The sequence below is a fragment of the Panthera tigris genome, chromosome B3, assembly GCF_018350195.1.
Source record: "Panthera tigris isolate Pti1 chromosome B3, P.tigris_Pti1_mat1.1, whole genome shotgun sequence".
Lineage (NCBI taxonomy): Eukaryota > Metazoa > Chordata > Mammalia > Carnivora > Felidae > Panthera > Panthera tigris.
Window position 1 is genome coordinate 28,464,480 of NC_056665.1, and position 8,560 is coordinate 28,473,039.

The window sequence follows — 8,560 nt, forward strand, 5'->3', positions numbered from 1 at the left end:
TATTTATTTATTTATTTTTGACAGAGAGACAGAGCATGAGCGGGGGAGGGGCAGAGAGAGAGGGAGACACAGAATCCAAAGCAGGCTCCAGGCTCTGAGCTGACAGCCCAGAGCCCGATGTGGGGCTGGAACCCACAGACCGTGAGATCGTGATCTGAACTGAAGTTGGACAATCAACCGATTGAGCCACCCAGGTGCCCCCCAGTGAGTTTCTTTATGTTTGCTATTAATTGACTTATTTGGGTGTTCCAAGTTGGGGCATAAATATTTATAATTGTTAGATCTTCTTGGTGGATACACCCCTTAATTATGATATAATGCCCTTCATCTCTTGTTACAGTCTTTGTTTTAAAATTTAGTTTGTCTTATATAAGTATGGCCTCTCCAGCTTCTCTTTGGCATCTATTTTCATGATAGATGCTTCGCCATCCCCTCACTTTCAATCTGCAGGTGTCCGCAAGTCTAAAATGTGTTTTTTGCAAGCAAAATATAGATAAGTCTTATTTTTTTATAAATCCATTCTGATACCCTATTTCCTTTCATTGGAGCATTTAGTCCATTTACATTCAGAGTGATTATTGAAAGATATGGATTTAGTGCCATTGTGTTACCTATAAAGTTGGTGTTTCTGGTGATGTTCTCAGTTCCTTTCTGGTTTTTGTTGCTTTTGGTCTTTTTTTCCCACTCAAAGAGTTCCTTTTAATATTTCCTGCAGGGCTGGTTTAGTGGTCATGAACTCCTTCAGTTTTTGTTGTCTGGGAAATTCTTTATCTCTCCTTTTATTTTGAATGAATTCCTTGCTGGATAAAGTTTTCTCAGCTACATATTTTTCCATTCAGCACGTGAATATATCATACCTCTTCCTTTTGGCCTGTCAAGTTTCTGTGGAAAGATCTGCTCTGAACATGATCTGTCTTCCCTTGTAGGTTAAGGTCTTTTTTCCCAATACTACTTTCAGTATCCTTTCCTTGCCTGCATATTTTGTGAAGTTGACTATGGTATGTTTTCACGATGGACAGCTTTTGTTGAATTTAATCGGGGTTCTCTGTGCCCCTTGGATTTGGATAGCCATTGTTTTCAGCTATAATTTGCTTATATAAACTTTCTGTTCCTTTTTCTCTCTTTTCTTCTTCTGGGACTCCTATGATACAAATGTTATTATGCTATAAGGAGTTGCTGAGTTCCCTAAGTCTACATTCATCATCCAATATCTTTCTTTCCTTGTTTTAATCTGATTCATTATGGTCCATAATTTTATCTTCTTATTGATTAATTCCTCTGCATCACTCCTTCCTCATTTTCATTGCATCCATTTGGTTTTGCATCTTGGTTATAGTATTTTTTAAATTTAATCCCGACTACTTTTTAGTTCTTTTATGTCTGCAGTAAGGAATTCTCTAGTGTCTCCTGCACTTTTCTCAAGCCCAGCTCATACCCTTATGATTATTTTTAAAAATTCTATTTCAGACATCTTACCTATATCTGTGTTAATTAAATCATTGGCTGTGACTTCTAGTTTGTGGGCAATAAGCTTAGGAATTCCCTGAGCCTGCACTGATGGGTTAACAAGGCATAAAGAATTACAAAGCCATAGGATGCTCACACCCAAGTTTGGGTAAGCAAGATTAGCTAAATAGGTATGGGGGGATCCCCCAGGATAGAGTGGGGGGGGCAAAGGCCCCCAGGATAGAGAGGGCAGAGCAAAGGCCCCAATACAAAGGTATATGAGGTAAATAAGATTAAATATTCAGTGCAGATACATCCCCCAATTTAGCACTATAGCAGAAAGCTGCTTTCACAGGAAGGAAGGACCAAATTAGGTAAACAGGTAAATAGGGCTATAGACCTCTGCCTGTGAAGCTGCCTGGAGAGGAGCTAATTAGCAAGAGAAAGGTTTCTTATTAACCTTGAGGTTGCACAGTCCAGCTGTCTTATCCCCTAGGCTGACTAAGATAAACAAACACAGTGCCTCTTGTCTGCCATTAACACCCATCTGCCTGTCACCAGGAATTTGGTTTATATTGACCCAAACCCCTAACACCATGTATCTTCAAACCTCCTTTCCCTCATGCCCATGAGTTAATGTTCCAGATTCATTGTCTGTGCATGCCTATCACATTTGTGGGCTTTCTGATCTTAATAAATACAGAGCAAGGACCCTTATTTGGGGCTCTTGTCTTTTTCTGGACATTAGCCATCTCTTACATTTTTAATCCCACTTCCGCTTTCTTGCTGGACAAGAAAGAACTTTAGACCCAGAGTCTATGACACTAGTTCTTTCTTTTGGGGTGAATTCCTCCATTTTGTCATTTTGTCTGGATCACTGTTTTTGTGTCTGTGTGTGATTGTTAGGAAAGCCTGTTACATTCCTGACACTGAGATTAATGGCTATTTTAAGAACAAGTACAAAAAGAAAAAAGGAAAAATAATTTTTTTGTTTTTATTTTATTTATTTTTTTGTTTAAATTCAAGTGAGTTAACATACACTGTAGTATTGGTTTCAGGAGTAGAACTCAGTGATTCAACACATCCATATAACACACAGTGCTCATCCCAGTAAGTGCCCTACTTAATGCCCATCACCCATTAGTTTTTGGCCTCATTTAACTCCTCTACAGGCACCCTCAGTTTATTTTTGTATTTTAGAATCTCTTATGGTTTGGCTCCTTCTCTGTTTGTATCTTATTTTTCCTTTCCTTCCCCTATGTTAATCTGTTTTGTTTCTTAAATTCCACAAATGAGTGAATCATGGGATATTTATCTTTCTTTGATTGACTTATTTTGGTTAGCAAAAGAAGTTCCATCCACATTGTTACAAATGGCAAGATTTCATTCTTTTTGAATGTTGAGTAATATTCCATTGTATATATATGCCACATCATCTTCATTCATCAGTCGATGGACATTTGGGGTCTTTCCATAATTTGGCTATTGTTGATAATGGTGCTATAAACAGGGGTGCCTGTGCCCCTTTGAATCAGCATTTTTGTATCCTTTGGATAAATACCTAGTAGTGTAATTTCTGGGTCATAAGGTAGTTCAATTTTTAATTTCTTGGGGAACCTTCATACCATTTTCCAGAGTGGCTGCACCAGTTTACATTCCACCGACAGTGCTAAAGTGTTCCCCTTTCTCCACATACTTGCCAACATCTTTTGCTTCCTGAGTTGTTAATTTTAGCCATTCTGATGGGTGTGAGGTGATATTTCAATGTAGTTTTGATTTGTATTTCTCTATGATAAGTGATGTTGAGCATCTCTTCATTTAGCTGTTAGCCATCTGGATGTCTATGTTGGAAAAGTGTCTATATATCTTCTTCCCATTTCTTCACTGGATTATTTGTTTTTTGGGTGTTGAGTGTGACAAGTTAATTATAGATTTTTAGGTAATACTCCTTTACTTAAAAGTCATTTGAAAATATCTTCTTCCATTCTGTCAGTTGCCTTTTAGTTTTGCTGATTGTTTCCTTTGCTTGAAGAAGATTTTTATCTTGATGGGGTCCCAATAGTTCATTTTTGCTTTTGTTTCCCTTGCCTCCTGAGATTTGTCTAGTAAGAAGTTGTTCTGGCCGAGGTCAGAGAGGTTGCTGCCTGTTTTCTCCTGAAGGATTTTGATGGTTTCCTGTCTCACATTTAGGTCTTTCATCCATTTTGAATTTATTTTTGTCTATGGTGTAAGAAGTGGTCCAGGTTCATTTTTGTGCATGTCACTGTCCAGTTTTCCAGCATCATTTGCTGAAGAGATTATCCTTTTCCAATTGAATATTCTTTCCTGCTTTGTCAAAAACTAGTTGTCTATACAGCTGTGGGTCCATTTCTGGGTTCTCTATTCTGTTCCACTGATCTATGTGTTTTTGTGTCAGTACCATATTGTCTTGATGACTATAGCTTTGTAATACAGTGTGAAGTCTGGTATTGTGATACCTCCAGATTTTCTTTTCTTTTTTAAAGGTTGGTTTGGCTATTCAGGGTCTTTTCTGATTTCACACACATTTTAGGATTCTTTGTTCTTAATCTGTGAAGAATGCTGCTGTTATTTTGATAGGGATTGCATTGAATGTGTAGATTACTTTGGGTAGTATCGACATTTTAACAGTATTTGTTCTTCACATTCATGAGCATGAAATGTTTTTCCATTTCTTTGTGTCTCCTTCAATTTCTTCCATAAGCTTTCTATAGTTTTCAAGATACAGGTCTTTTACCTTTTTGGTTAGATTTATTCCTAGGTATTATATGGTTTGGGGTGCTATTGTACATGGGATTGATTCCTTGATTTCTCTTTCTCCTGCTTCATTATTGGTGAATAGAATTGCAACCGATTTCTGCACATTGATTTTATATCCTGCGACTTAGCTGAATTCATGTATTAGTTCTATCAGTATTTTGGTGGAGTCTTTTGGGATTTCCTTGTGGAGTATCATGCCATCTCTGAAGACTAAAAGTTTAACTTCTTCCTTGCTGATTTGGATGCTTTTTATTTCTTTTTGTTGTCTGACTGCCGAGGCTAGGACTTCCAGTACTATGTTGAACAACGGTGGTGAGAGTGAACATCCCTGTTGTGCTCTTCACCTTCGAGGTAAAGCTCTCAGTTTTTCCCCGTTGAGGATATTAGTTGTGGGCCTTCCATATATGGCCATTATGATGTTCAGGTATGTTTCTTCTGTCCCTTCTTTCTTGAGAGTTTCTATCAAGACAGGATGCTGTATTTTTTCAAATGCTTTTTCTGCATCTACACGACGATCATATAGTTCTTATCTCTTTTTTTATTAATGTGGTGTATCATGTTGATTGATTTGCAAATACTGAACCACTCCTGCATCCCAGGAATAAATTCCACATGATCACAGTGAATAATTCTTTTAATGTATTGTTGAATTTGATTTGCTAGTATCTTGTTACGAATTTTTGCATTGATGTTCATCAAGGTTATTGCTTTGTGATACTCCTTTCTAGTGGGGTTTTTGTCTGGTTTTAGAATCAAGGTATTGCTGGCCTTATAGAATGAGTTGGAAGTTTTTCTTCCATTTCCATTTTTTGCAACAGTTGAAAAGAATAAGTATTAGCTCTTCTTTAAATATTTGGTAGAAATCCACTGGGAAACCATCCAGCCCTAGATTCTTATTTATTTGAAGATCTTTGATTACTGATTCTATTTCTTTACTGATTATGGGTCTGTTTAAAATTTGCATTTCTTCTTGTTTTGGTAGTTTATGTGTTTCTAGGAAGTTATCCATTTTTTCCCATATTGCTCAATTTGTTGGCATATAATTGCTCATAATATTTTCTGATAATTGTTTGTATTTCTGTAGTGCTGGTTGTGATATCTCCTCTTTCACTCATGATTCTATTTATTTGAGTCCTTTCTCCTTTCTTTTTGTATGTCTAACTAGGGGTATATCAATTTTGTTTATTTGTTCAAAGAACGAGCCCTTAGTTTCATTGATCTGTTCTACTGTGGTTTACTTTTGTTTGTTTCTCTATCATTTATTTCTGCTCCAATATGTATCATTTCCCTTCTTGTGCTGGTTTTTGACCTTTATTTGCTGTTCTTTTCCCAACTCCTTTAGGTGTAACATTAGGTTGTGTATTTCAGACTTTTCTTCCTTTTGAGGAAGGCCTGCATTCCTATATACTTCCTTCTTGTGACTGTCTTTGCTACATCCTAAAAGTTTTGGACTGCCATGGTTTCATTTTCATTGTCTACCATGTATTTTTAAAATTTCTTCTTTAATCTCCTGCTTAACCCATTTATTCTTTTTTTTTTTCAGAGAGAGATAGAGAGATAGAGAGAAAGAGTGTGTGTGTGGAAGAGATGTAGAGGGAGAGGAAGAGAGAGAGAATCTTAAGTGGCCCTATGCCCAGGATGGAGCTTGATATGGGACTCAATCTCATGACTCTGAGTTCATGATCTGAACCAAAATCAAGAGTCAGATGCTTAACTACCTGAGCCACCTAGGTTCTCCTAAACCATTTGTTCTTTAGTAGGATGTTCTTTTACCATCCATGTATTGGTGGTATTTCCATTTTTTTTTTCCTTGTGGTTGACTTCAAGTTTCATAGGGTTTAAGTCTGAAATTATGCATGGTATGATCTGGATTTTTTTGTACTTATTCAGGGCTGATTTGTGAACCAGTATGTGCTTTATTCTGGAGAATGTTCCATGTGCACTTGAAAAGAACGTGTATTCTTCTGCTTTAGGGTTAAATGCTCTGAGTACATTTGTTAAGTCCATCTGGTCTGATGTGTCATTCAAAGCCATTGTTTCCTTCTTGATTTTCTGCTTAGATGATCTGTCCATTGCTATAAGTGGGGTGTTAAAGTCCTCTATTATTATTGTATTATTATCAACAAGTTTCTTTATGTTTGTTATTAATTGATTTATATATTTGGGTGTTCCAAGTTGGGGGCATAAATATTTATAATTGTTAGATCTTCTTGATGGGTAAACCCCTTTATTATGACATAGTGCCCTTCTTCATCTCTTATTACAGTCTTTTGTTTAAAATCTAGTTTGCCTGATATAAGTATGTGTACGCCAGCTTTCTTTTGATGTCCATTAGCATGAGAAATTGTTCTCTATCCCCTCACTTTCAATCTGGAGGGTTTTTTGAATCTAAAGTGAGTGTCCTATAAGCAGCATATTGATGAGTCTTGGGGTTTTTTTATCCATTCTGATTTCCTACATTTTTCTTTTTTCTTTTAATATGAAATTTATTGTCAAATTGTTTTCCTTACAACACCCAGTGCCAACAGGGCACCCAACAGGTGCCCTCCTCAATGCCCATCACCCACTTTCCCCTCCCTCCCACCCCCCATCAACCTTCAGTTTATCCTCAGTTTTTAAGAGTCTCTTATGGTTTGGCTCCCTCCCTCTCTAACTTTTTTTTCCCTTCCCCTCCTCCTTCTGTTAAGTTTCTCAGGATCCACATAAGAGTGAAAACATATGGTATCTGTCTTTCTCTATATTTTTGATTGGAGCATTTAGTTCATTTACATTCTGAGTAATTATCAATAGGTATGAATTTACTATCATTGTATTACCTTTAAATTTGCTGTTCCTATAGATTGTCTCTGTTACTTTCTAGTCTTTGTTTCTTTTGGTCTCTCTTTGCCACTCAAAGTGTCCCCTTTAATAATTCCTGCAGAACTGGGTTAGTGCTAATTAACTTTAGTTTTTATTTGTTTTGGAAATTCTTTTTCTCTCCTTCTATTCTGAATGACAGACTTGATGGATAAAGTATTCTTGGTTGTGTATTTTCAGTTTAGCATATTGAATATATCATGAAACCCCCTTCTGACCTACCAGGTTTCTGTGGAGAGGTCTTCTGCTAACATTATGTGTCTACTCCTGTAGATTAAGGGCCTTTTGTCCCTAACCGCTTTCAGAATTCTCTCTTTATCTTTATATTTTGCAAATTTTACTATAATATGTCTTGGTGTAGACCTGTTTTTGTGAATTTGGAAGGGGAGTTTTCTGTGCCTGTTGCACTTGAATGCCTATTTCCTTCCCCAGATTTGAGAAGTTCTCAGCTATAATTTGTTTGAATAAACCTTCTGTCCCTTTTATCCCATTCTTCTTCTCTGAGACTCCCATGACACAGATATTATTGTGCTTTTAAGAATTGCTGATTTCAAAAAGTCTATACTTGTGATCTAATAGTTTTATTTCCCTCTACTTTTCAGCTTCATTATTTTCCATAATTTTATCTTCTATATCACTTATTTGATCCTCTGATTCTTTCATCCTGGTTGCAATGACATTCAGATGATTTTACATCTCCGTGATAACATTTTTTTATTTGGCTTGACTAGTTTTTAGTTCTTTTATATCTGCAGCAAGGTCTTCCCTTGAGTCTTTTATGCTTTGATTTTTTTCAAGCCAGCTAGTACTCTCATGACTCTTGTTTTAAATTATTGTTCAGATATATTACTTATACCTGTTTCGAACATATCTCAACTCTGGTTTCTTCTTGATCTTTCTTTGGGGGAGAATTCCTCCGTGTTTTCATTTTGTCTAAGTTTCTGTTTTTTGCATGTTAGGAAAGCATGTTATATTTCCTGATTCTGAGTGTAATGTTATATTAAGAAGGGGTTTATACTGTCCAGGGCTTAGCAGTTCAGGAAATGTTTTTAGTGTATGCTGTTTGCACTCTGCTATTGTGATTTGGCTGGTCTTTTCCCCAGGTTAGTCCTCTTCAGAGTTACTCCTTGTTTGCGGTGGGGAGTGTTTGGGCCTTTCACTAGGTGTTCTTTGATTGTTTGTTAAAATAGGCCTGATTAAATAAAAGTCCTGAGAGAGGAGTTAAGATGGTGGAGAAGTATGAGGACCCTGATCTTGTATTGTCCTTGAAACGCAGCTAGACCAGCACCAAACCATTTTGAACACCTACAAAATTGATCTGAGGATTAACCCAACAATATGCATAAATTGAGCCACAGAACTTGGCAGGTACACAGTGTGGAGAGGTGAATTGGGGGAGAGAAAAGCTGCAGAGTGTAGGGAGCCATTTTCACAGAAAGAGGACAGAGCAAGAAAGATTATGGGGGAGAGTGTGGTGCAT